At 41.8% G+C, this 12,051-nt stretch overlaps 1 protein-coding gene across 2 annotated transcripts in view; it reads left to right on the top strand.

Annotated features, from left to right (window-relative positions):
- The window catches only part of PID1 (phosphotyrosine interaction domain containing 1), a 204,845-nt gene that overhangs the window by 9,627 nt on the left and 183,167 nt on the right, over nucleotides 1-12,051 (top strand). Inside the window, exon 1 of one of the 2 annotated variants that reach the window (XM_064485239.1) lies at nucleotides 6,940-7,019. The exons of the other annotated variant lie outside the window; for it this stretch is intronic. The gene's annotated coding sequence lies outside the window, so the exon portion shown is untranslated. Of the gene's footprint in view, nucleotides 1-6,939; nucleotides 7,020-12,051 lie in introns of those variants that run through there. 2 annotated transcript variants of the gene reach the window in all.

Raw genomic sequence — 12,051 nt, 5'->3', positions numbered from 1 at the left:
TGGGTTGGGCAAAGATTTCTTAGAACAATGACAAAAACACATACAAAAAATAAAAATTGGGTAAATTGGACTTTATTGAAAATTGATAACTTCTGCTCTTTAAAAGATATTTATAAGAGAATGAAAAGATAAGACAGACTGGGAGTAAAATACATGCAGATTAGGTATTTATAATAAAGGACCTGTATCGAAAATTGATAACTTCTGCTCTTTAAAAGATATTTATAAGAGAATGAAAAGATAAGACAGACTGGGAGTAAAATACATGCAGATTAGGTATTTATAATAAAGGACTTGTATCTAGGGTATATAAAGGACTCTCAAAACTCAATAATAAGATAAACAACTGGATTAAAAAAACAAGCAAATGATTTGAACAAAGAAGTTATATGGAGAGGAAATAAACACATGAAAAGATGTTCAACATCATTAGTCATCAGGAAAATGTAAATTAAAAGCACAATGAGGTACAGAAGAGCTAAAATTAAAAAGGCTTCCACCATATCAAGTGTTGGTGAGGATGTGGAGAAACTGGAACTGTCATACGCTGCTGGTGGGGATATAAAATGATTCAGAGCAGAATTGTAGCTGCCTGAGCCTGGAATAAAAAGAAGGGAGTTGAAAAAGGCTTGAGGAAACTTGGGGGATGATGGATGTGTTCAGCGTCTTGATTATGGTGATGGTTTCATGGGCTTACATATATGTCAAAACTTACGGAATTGTGCTGTGTATTGCATGCCAACATACCTATATAAAGCTGTTACAGTGCACGTGAGATTTTCACTGCATGCTGCACACAGTACTAGGTTTTGGGGAATTAAGTGATACATAGTTTTTTCTCTCATTTTTGCAGATTCTCTGTAGCTTTCATTTTCTTTTAACTGGAAATTAAAATTCTAACCCAGAATGTAAATAATAAACTCTTATGTTTTTCTTAGACTTGCATTCTCTCCTTTTCACACATTTCTTCATTTAGTTCTTGAGATAACATTTTCCATCAATCTCAGTTTTCCCATGGATCTGAGTGAAGCTAGTAGTTGAGCAAGGGAAGAAATCTAAACCGAAAGATGGAACATTCAAGGTGATCCTTTGCTGATTCTTCCTCGTTCAGGTTGACCCTTCCTCCCATCCTCCCATCCGCCACCTCTTTCTAGCATGTTGGTTTTCCAACTGACGTTCCTAGTTGGCCCAGTCCTCTGTGGTTCTTTTTAGCTCTGTATCTCAGCTCCTGGCTCCTGCCCTAGTGGCTGGTCGATTCAAGAGATTTTGCTGTTGAAAAGGTGAATTTCTGGGATTGTGACCCCTGTGGCTGGCCGGGCCATCTTCCTGCCATTTTTCTTTCCCTGGTAGAAAACACAGAAAGGATACAGGTTGCAAAACTGGTAGTGGGTCTTGACTCTAGTTTGTGGGTGTAACATGCCTAGCAGATATAGGGTCTGGGGTTCTTATAAACAATTCCTTTTCTCAAAAAAATGGCAACTACAAAATTTAGATAAGATGGAACAACTTTACCAATGGCCACTGAACCTTAGTAAAAAGCTACTGAGAAACATTCATGAAAATAACTTCAGTTTAGAGAATGTTTTTTCCCTCGCAGGGAGGAAAACTTGAGGAATTTGACTTAATCTCTTTTAAAGTAAAGAGCAAGGAATATAAGACTTTGTTCAATAAATACATAATGAGATCATGTGACCTATTTTCCAATCTGAGGTCCTGTTGGGGTGATGAGGACACTATTAATAATTAACTGGAACAGCAGGTGTGAACTGTGATTCAGTCTCCTGGCAAACCAGGATGCGTGGTCACCCCTAAGTGTGGCATGTGAAAATGCTAGACTTCTGTTCCTATGTTCACTTTGGGGGTGGCAGAAAGAAATGAAATGGATTGAGGTGTGAGGGATGGCAGATGGGCAAGAAAGCTAGGAAAAGGGGACACGGGGGAGTTGAGGGGGTAAAAGATGTGCAGACACAAAAAGAGGAAGAAAGGGGAGAAAGGAGGAAGTCACATGGGCACCTAGCGCCGTCCCTGGCGGGTATGCCTGCTCCAGAGAAGTTAGCTGTCTGTCGTGTGCTCAGTGCAGCTGCTGGCTATTGGCTCCTGATACATGATTCCTTTGAGCAGAGACATCAGATGCTCACACCTGCTCAGTGATGCTGAGTGCTTTAGTGGATTATTTGGCTCTATCGGAAAAACAATGCTTTTCAGATGAGCCTGGAAACTTCGCCGGGGGCTGGGGCGGGAAGGTAGATCCAAAGCCACAGGGGCGGGCAGTTAGGGAGAAATGGGAGGTGATGGGAGAATGCAGTGGGAGGGGGCATTTGTTCCAGGACCCACCGTGGACACCAAAATCCGCGGATGCTCAAGTCCCTAATATAAAATGGCACAGTACAGTCGGCCCTGTGTATCTGCTTATGCGGAACCTGCGGATACGGAACCCGCGGACATGGATGGATGGCCGACTGCCTTTAGGCTACAAGTCAGGCTGCCCGTGGCCCATAGAGGCTACTGAATAGTGGAAAGACCAGGGGTTTTTCAATCAAGTGCCTGTGGATACAAATCTTGGCTGCTTCACTTATTAGGGTTTACTGCAGGGCCTCTGATTTTTTGGTTTTTTTTTTTTCAACTTTAAAGTGGGGATAATAACATTTAGCTCCTGACCATCTGTTGAGATGTGGAATACAGAGAGCCTAGCAGGTTGTTGGCAAATTACTGGGAGTCAGTAAAGACTAATTTCTTCCCCAACTTCAGATCCAAAGGCAAACTGAGAACAGCAGCATAGCATTTTGGAACCAGGAGGATGAGGAAGGTTTGATGTTTCCCAAAGTGTGTTCCGTGAAACACAGGCTCAGCGAGATGCTCACTGGAGTCTTGCCACAAAAGGTTCAGTCTTTGGATGGGTTTGGGAAGTGCTTGGTGAAGCCAGTGCTTCAGTTTGTCAGCTTTACGTTCAAGTTCTGTACTGAAGCACCCTGACAGCAGGTGCTCCTTTACAAAGGGACAGGGTTTACTTCCTCCCCTCGGTAGAAATGTATGGGGCATTGGCATCTTAAAGGTTACAAGCAGCCAGTGACTCAGACTCTCTTTGCTCGATACAGAACTTGAACTTAAAGTTGACAAATTGTGGGCCTGAGGTTTGGCTCTAGCCTGTAAAAATGTTTCCTTTGGCCCCTGTGGTGTATATAAAACTTTACAAATTAGTCTCCAGGATTGAAAAATTAGAGGAATTTATAATGAAAGCTGGACTTTTCTCTCAAAAACTGGGAGGGTCAAACCACAGGGGGCCTGGATTCTCACAGTGACCAAACCCATCCAAAGACTGAACCCTTTGTGGCAAGACTCCATTGAGCATCTCACTGAGCCTGTGCTTCACGGAACACACTCTGGGAAACATCAACCCTCCCTCATCTGCCGGGTTCCAAAATACTATGCAGCTGTTCCCCGTTTGCCCTTGGGGACCCCAGTCTAGTTCAGCTCCTTCATTTGGCTGATGGGAGAACTGAATCCCAAGTTCACTTAGGATTGGAATCAGGACCAGATCCTTGGTCTCCTGATTCTTAAAGGCCAAGGCAATAAATATGTATGTGGCTAAGTTTATTGTTTTAGCACTGTCCAGGCTCTCCAGAGCTCACTCTGGGAGCCTGCCCTCAGCCCCAGAAGCATCCTTGCGCATCCCGTCTTCTGCCCTTGAGCACGTGGGAGGGCTTCCAAGAGGAGGTGGGAGGCTTTGTCGACTTTTTAACCAAAAGCAGATCATTGTTTCCTATGTACCCCACGCCAAGCAGCTAAAATTTCTCATTGTTACGGTGTTGGCTCTTTTGGGGCATTTTCACTGCCAAATATTGGAACAGATTGCCTCCAACAAAAGGGGTAAATTTAGAAGGTGGAGAGTAGTTTTAAATTGAATGGATTTCCACATTTCCCTCACAGATTATAGATCTACGAAGAACCATTCAAACACTAGTTTAGGAATCCCAAACTGAAAGGCATCCGTAATGGTGGCAACGCTTTTATGATTGAAGATCCCTGTTTCCACCCAGAACACACTCAAAAGCTTCTGGCAGGTGTTTTCTGATCATCCTGGAAGCAGATTGGCTGCTGCTGACAGATAACCTTTCCAGGTAGGGCACCGTTCTACTTAACTCTACCCATTTCCTGTAGAGTTACGGGATTCTGATGATTTTCATATGGAAAGTTCTTGGAATGAACTCAGACAGTGGCTTGAGCTATACACAATGAATTAGACCTCCCACCCTCCACGATCTACTGGGTTCATGAAAGCAGAAATGCTGTGTGCTTTCTGGTTCCCCAGATTTCCTTCATCCCTCAGAGTTAGGGTATAGGTTTGACACAGTTCTCTAGTACTCTTGCATTTGACCCCCTTCCAATAAAAGTTTATGAAGTTTATTGATAACTACTCTAATAATTATTACACACTCTAATCAGAGCCAGAGTTAGGTCTGTCTGTCTGTCTGTCTGTCTATCGATCTATCCATACATCCATCCTTCAAATTTATTCTAATAGAATCTAGGAAAAAAGGAAAGGATGAGGTTGACTGCAGAATACAAAAGTCCTGGCCCATCTACGAGCTCAGAAAATATAATTACATGTTAAATACTTATATAGTCTTGAAAAAGGTTGACTTTTGGTTAGCAAGGAAGACAGTTCAAATGCTTTCAAAGTACTTTTCGATGAAAGCTACTTATACCTTTGAAACATTAAAATAAGACTGAAGTAAAAGCCCTCAGATACTAGTCATATCATGAAGAGAGAGATTTAGTTGTATCTGAAAACCTAGACTATGGATAGCTACTGCTGAGCCTAAAACTCTTAGCTCTGAGCTTCCTGGCAGCCTGAATGAGAAGAGAAACATGATGAGTTACTTGGCCCTCATTACTTAATAGAAGAACATCAACTCATCTGGAGCCCCAAACTTTTTTCTAAATTGAAGACCCTGGACATTACCATGTGGGACATCATAACACAGACTATTGAGCAATAACATTTTTTTTGCCAAAGTCGCCCTTAGAAGTTGAAGAAATAAACAATTCAGTAGGAATACAAAGACTGTTTATGTGAGTTAATCTCTGTGTCTTTTCCTGCCTGTCTTCATTTCTCATCTTCTGGAATCAGCGCCCCGATTCTGCCTTTGGGAACTCTTCTACCTCCTGTGCAGTGGAGGGACTCCACTCAGTTCAGAGGGGACAGTCAATCAATGTCTTTCTTTAGCTGTGAAGTTGAGGTGTACCCCAGATGTCCAGATTAATCAGACAATTTCTCCCAGGAGTGGGGATCCTGAGCAGGGTGGCAGAAAGGCTGAAAGTAGCCCCATACTAGTAATTCTGCTCCCCACGAGCTGAAGGACTCTAGTTCTCCTGCATTGACCCGGGAGCAAAGGGATCCCTGTCCTTTCTGAGCTTGGTTCTTCTGCCCTCCTTTTAATCCAGCATCACCACAATCACTTATTATTATTTCTTTTTCTGCCTGAATGAGCCATAGTTGGTGCCAATTTCTTGCAGCCACAAAATGCTGATTGATACACAGGTGGATTTTTGTTTTTCTTGAGCGCATTGGTATTCAGTCTTCAAATTCTGTTTCACAAACTGTGATGTATGGAGCAGAGTGAGGGATCCATGCTTGAAGGATCTCCAGGATACCAGCTGGAAACCCACGGATGCACTCAGGTCCCTCCTTATGGGGACACCTTATAAAAGGTGTGCCTGCTTAGTGAAGAAAGGATGCAAACATTTTGCCCCCTGGGATTTCTTCTGGACACACCCTTTCTTTAGTAAGCGCCACTGAACAAAAATACTCCTAATTATCCTGTAGTCCTGGCCCACCTCGTCCATGTTCTGGTCCATCGCTGGAGAAGAATTTTTGTCCTCATTGTTTATAAGGGCGTAGCCCTGCTATTTGGCATCCGCTATAAATCTGAAGGTTTTTTATAACTTGGATGTCATTTTCATCTTCCTGCCAAATCTCTGCACTGAAAAAGCGAAGTGTCATGTTAAGTAATGATCCTTTTGCTGCATCCAAAACAAATAAAGTAATTTTGGTACACATCGTAAAGTGAACCCCTCTTGTCTCTGAGTCTGGGGTAGAAATGGTGTCAGGGACGCAAACAGCTGTTTGGGCCAAAAGAACCAAAAAGAAATGGTCTCAGGCTGTCTGAACCTCAGTTCTTGAGAAACATTTGTAATCGTTGGTGAAAAATGTGAATGGCTCTGCTAAGTTCACTCTAGGACAATGTGGATTCTTTAGTGCAGAGAGTTAAATACCTCCAACTTTGACAGTCCTGACCTTCTGATCAGAGAACGTAATTCCCTAGTTTTCAAGACCTGCTTTGCCGCTTTGATTTAATACAAGGCGGAAATCTTCAAAACAAAGCGCTCTGGATGCAGGAAAAGTTCATCTGACATCAGTTAGCTTGGGCCTCCCCCGCCCCCTTCCCCAGCCCAAGCCCACCCCCTGGTCTTTTCTCTAAGAGCTTGATGCTTTGTAGAAAATGAATGGCTTTGCAAAAGTGCAAATTTGGGAGAGTGTTTTACAACCAAAGAACATTCAAATCAGGATCCCCCCTGTGGGAATCCTCTTGGGGAAACTGAAATTATATTTTAAATACTCATTAAAGAGCCAATATCTGTTTTAGGGTGTTGAGAGACTGTCTGAATGGTACAGCTCAGTGGTTTTCTGGAAGGAGGGCAGTCTAGAGAATGAAGAATACGGAATCTAAAAAGACTTCTAATTGATGTGTCCCGCTCTCTGCTCTGTGACTGGTAAACAGCACGGGCTCAGTGCCGATTTCGTTACTCCTTGGCCCAGAGAACTGGCGTTTTCCTTCCTGATGTAATTGAATGTCCTCGTTGAACAGAGGCTGACCTGTGAGATATGTGTGTGCTCTGAGGGGAGGGGATGCGTGCTGGCAGGGCACCCACGGACAGGGCAAGCATTCAGTGAAAACTTGGAGGGAGTGTTTGGGAAATAAAACTCGATTTGCAGGGACCTCCACTGTACCCGTGAGGTAGGCTTGCTCTGCGATTCGGGGCCACGTCTGTGTTTTCTCTCTTCTTCTCTTATTTCTCTCCTCCTCCTTTCCCTACAATTAATGAGAGTGGAGTTCTTTCAATTCCTGCGTTTCTTTGAACTCTTTGCTAACTGCTGAGTCTTTTAGACAGTTTTTTATAGCTTTCCCAAGGGGCGATCATCACCTGTCCTTTCTCCTATTTTCCTGTTTCAGCGATGATGGGCTTCTGATTGGCAGGAAGTCACAGCTGAAATGGACAGAACCAACTTTGGCTGTGGCTTCAATGCCATTATTTTGGGGGGTTCTTTTTTTTTTTCTTACTTTTCTTTCTTTTTTTTTTGCTTATGGTTAAGGGGCATTATCTTTGCATTAGATAGTCATCCAAATCCATGTCTTGGATTGTGGCTGAAGAGGACAAATGGGTTCATTTTGATATGAAAACAGGAAGAAATGGATATATTGTTGATTTCTTGTAAAATGCATTAAAAGTTCTCTCTTGGAACTCAGAAGATGCCTGCCTTCATCATGTTAAAGAACTGATGCTGTTGATATGTATATTTTTATTTCAACTCTTGGCCCCTCTTAATAGGAAATTTAACGTTGACATGAAGCTCTTAATGCATAATGGTAAATAAGAAAATGTGTGCCAGAGAAAATTATTCTTTATCTCTTGGATTTCTGTGGGCCTGTCAGACTCCGGAGAAATTTTATGTAGCATAACAATTTCATAAGTGTTAACATTTTTTTAACTTCACATAAATAGGAGCAGAAGCCTGCTTCAGGAATTTAAAACTAGATTAAGGTTGGTCAAAGCAGAAGGCGAAGCCATGGTTCCGTTATAACTCATATCCTTGGGGTTCTGAGCAGCGGGCTTAATAGTGGAATAAACTCAACAAAAATACTCTTTCTGTGGATGAATAATTCTTGACCTGTGGATCTTGGAGCTCCAGAGGGTCATGGAATTATTTCAAGATATCTATGAACCTGATGTGAATTATGTGTTTCCTATAGACTCCAAAAATACACCGTGCCAAAAATCAACTACTTTTAATATCCTGCATGCTTTATTTAAAGCAATATTTATTTGAAATCATTATTGATTCGTAGTGGCTTGGCTTTTGGACTTTATGCATATTTTCAGTTAGTGGGTACACCAGAGTCAGTGCGAGTTAACAGCATGTTGGATTTCAAAAGGATAATGATATTTGAAAGAGTTGGGTACTGTAGATTTGATGAATACCAAATACAGGGGTGAAAAATAGGCCGAGTGTCTGAGACTTGTCACCGTGCTTCTCTTCATGTCCCTTTCTTCCAGGTTTTACTTTCAACAAGTGTTTATTGACCTTTTATTTTGGGGTGAGGAGCCACATTAAGTTCTAAGGTGGATCTAAAAAGAGGGGCTCAAGAAGGTTGCAGTCAGTTAAATACTAATGAGACGGTTGTTATCACAGAGGAGACGTCCATCCTCCGATGCTGTGAGAGACAAAAGATGAGGGCCTTTGTTTCTTTTTTTTTTTTTTTAAGATAGATCCATCTGTTTTTATTGAGTATAGTTGATATACAATGTTACATACATTACAGGTGTACAATACAGTGACTCACACTTTTAAAGGTTATACTCCACTTATAGTTATTATAAAATATTGGCTCTACTCCCCGTGTTGTACGGTACATCCTTGTAGCTTATTTTATGCTTAATAGTTTGTACCTCTGACTCTCCTACCCGCTCCCTCTCCCCACTGGTAACCACTAGTTTGTTCTCGCTATCTGTGAATCTGCTTCTTTTTTGTTATATTCACTAGTCTGTTGTATTTTTTTAGGTTCCACATGTAAGTGATATCACCCAGTATTTGTCTTTCTCTGCCTGACTTATTTCACTTAGCATAATGTCCTCCAAGTCCATCATGTTGCTGCGGATGGCAAAAGTTTGTTCCTTTCTCTGGCTGAGTAGTATTCCATTGTATATGTATACATAGTCTTGATCCATTCATCTGTTGATGGGCACTTAGGTTGAGGGCCTTTGTAATGAGTCCTTTTTAAGGAATGTAAGCGCTTTCACTCAAGTTTTACTCAGGAGGATTCTGACATCTCAGGGACGAGGACTGTGGCACGTGGTCACACATTGCCAAGGGAAGAGCAGATATTTTAACTCGGCACATTTTTGCCCCAAACTGAGTTGGAGTTCTGTTGCTATGGCCAGAGGGAAGAATGGCAGGCAATGCGTCATCTCTACCACAGGTGCTAAATTCAAAATAACAGCGGACATGAACGATCTGGTACCCCAGGCTCTGACTCTGTGCATTTCTTTATTTGCCTTAGAACATTCATGCTTTTCCTCCCTGTGGTTTGATGTAATCACACTGAAATCCGTGTAGCTCTCTGGCTTGAACACTCAGTTGCTGCTGGTCTAATACAGTATGAGATGGTTTTCTAGCCCATCTTTCAGTGAAAGCATTTTGTCCAATGGCTTGTGTTGAGAATTGCCAAGATACTAAGAAAGGAATGTGATTACAATGAAAATCACATCTGAGTGTTTCGAAGTTTAAAAGTTTTATGTTTGTTTGGACAGAAGCTATTTGGCTAATTTTATTTGGGAAAATGTCATTTGGTTGACATTGCATATCCTTTTTTTTTCCCTCCTCTTTCTACACACTGGTTGTGAAAAAATTGTATGGAATGTGGCCAAATGAACTCAGGTGTCAGGGATTAGGCAGAGCCTTTTCCTCCTTCCCTTCTGTGGTTAGTGTTTGAAAAGAAGTGTCCTTATCAGATGGTAAGGAGCTGCTTGGAGTCTTTGGTTCAAGTTCATATATGATCTTCATCTCTCTCTGCATCTTTTGATGCATCCTGGACCATTTTCCACAGTTTTGTATGTTTTGGTATCTGATGTCTTTGCTAATGTTGTTTCCTTAGTTTGAAATATCCTTCCCTGCCTCACCTTCTCGCTCTGCCTGGGGGATCACACTCCTGCGGTACAGATGAAACGGACTCTCTCCTGCCTCCCCTGATCTCCAGTTGCCATGAATCTCTCTCTTCTGGGTGTCCACAGTTTGTTCTTGTGTCTCAGTTATCCTCCTTACCTCATTCTGGCTTTTCTTTTTATTAGATTTATGTGTGGACTTCCATCCTCTCAAAGCCTCCAAGCTCTAGAGGATGGGGACTAGGTCTTTGTTCCTCAGTCTGTGTCTGATTGTACCTGGTGTAACGCTTGGAATATGAATCTGGGAATACAGTACAAGCTCAGTAGGTATAATTTATTAAACAGTGCTTCAGTGAATTAAAGATATTTTGTAATTTACTTGCCATCTCTCTTAATTTCTGTGGGAGGAGAAGAGAGAGGTAGTATGTTACGTGTATCACTGTAAGTCAGTGAGGATCCTAAGGGTAGAGCCTGTCTTTTGTATTGAAAGAAGGGGGGGGTGGAGAGACTCTCTCTTGTGTTTATCTTTACTGCCAGCTATTAATGGGGAGGCACGCGATTCTGTGTGCCTGTATTAAGCTCTTTGGAAAATGTCCTGGATCTCCTTGACATTTGAGTCAAAATGTCATACATACATTGTATCTCTCTTGTGACTAAGTTCTTGCCTGCTTACTGCCGGGATATTGTCTTTGTTATATTTAATCTCAGGAATGCAGGAGATGTCAGCAATCAGGGCTGTTCATAATAACCGATAATTAGTTGAAAATATAAAGAGTAGAACCTGCCTTGTTTAGAGTTCCGTCTGTTTCTTGGTAATCGACTTGGTGGAGGGTTAGATGGTAGGAATTTTCAGGTTGCTTTTCCTTAAGTAAGATACAGTGGACTCCAGTTGGGCATCTACATCGGGAAAATTGGAGGCATCTGGGCATGCGAAACACGTTATTTGTTGTGCTAGAAAATTCTCAAAGATAGTTATTTCCAAAGGATACGGAAGTGCAGAAACCAGCTTGGCTTCCATTGGCCAAATATGGTACCATGTTGAGCCTCAAAATAAATAACAGTTTCTGCGGATCATATATTCGTAAATAAAATTAGAATCTATGAAGCCATACTGATAGAAACAAACCAAAAAACAAAGAAAGAAATAGGTGATGAAAGAAAGTTCTTCCTTATAATAAAATACCAACTAATAAATAAAGCAGGAATGATAGAGTTGGAAAATCAAGATTTTGGAACCATGATAGTAATAATCAGTCCAGGCAAGAATTGTTAGTGAATACCAAAACTAGCTGATGAAACAGGATATTTACATACTCTCAAAAATGTATCTCTCAACATTTATCAATTGAAAAAGAGAAACGAGTAACTTTTCAGCAGAGAAATAGGGGCGGGGAGGTATCACCTTAAACAAATAATCAAAGTTAGCGTCACCCAGAACGGGGCAAACCGTTACCACTTGCCTCTCGTGCGGTGCTCTGAGGAGGACCGCTTGCACACTCACTCTTCCTGTCCCAGGGGCATGTATTCTGCAAAATAACTGGCTTGCCCTCTTCAAAACTATCAATGCCAAGAAAGGCAAAGACAGACCAAGGTACTGTTGCAGATGTGACAACCAAATGCAGGGTGTGATCTTGAATTGGATCCTGAACCAGGAAAAAAAAATTTCTATGAAGGATTTCATTGAGATGGTGATACATAATTTTCCTATGGTCAGACAAGAGAATATTGTTGTTCTTGGGAACTATAACCTGAGGTTTTTGGAGGTGAAGGGGGAACGACTTCTGTGGTCTGTATCGTATTCTCAAATGCATGTGAGGGGGGGGGATGGGAGGAGGTAGGGAAGAGGGAGAGATAGAGAGAAAAGGGGGGAGAGGCAGAGTAGGAGGGAGAGAGAGGGAGGGAGAGAGGCAGGAGGACGTGGAGAAGGGGAAAAAGAAAGGAAGGAGGAATTGAATGAATGAAAATGAGAATATATTATACAGCAAATGTGGTTAAGTGTTGATGGTTGGGAGATCTGGTAAAATTTTTCCCCCTGGCTTTATTGAGCTATAACTGACACATAAACATTGCATAAGTTTAAGGTGGTAAAAACATGTTGATTTGACACAT

Source organism: Camelus dromedarius, chromosome 4, assembly GCF_036321535.1.
Source record: "Camelus dromedarius isolate mCamDro1 chromosome 4, mCamDro1.pat, whole genome shotgun sequence".
Lineage (NCBI taxonomy): Eukaryota > Metazoa > Chordata > Mammalia > Artiodactyla > Camelidae > Camelus > Camelus dromedarius.
The sequence above is the reverse complement of the archived record's forward strand: the minus strand, read 5'-3'. Positions and strand labels throughout refer to the sequence as shown.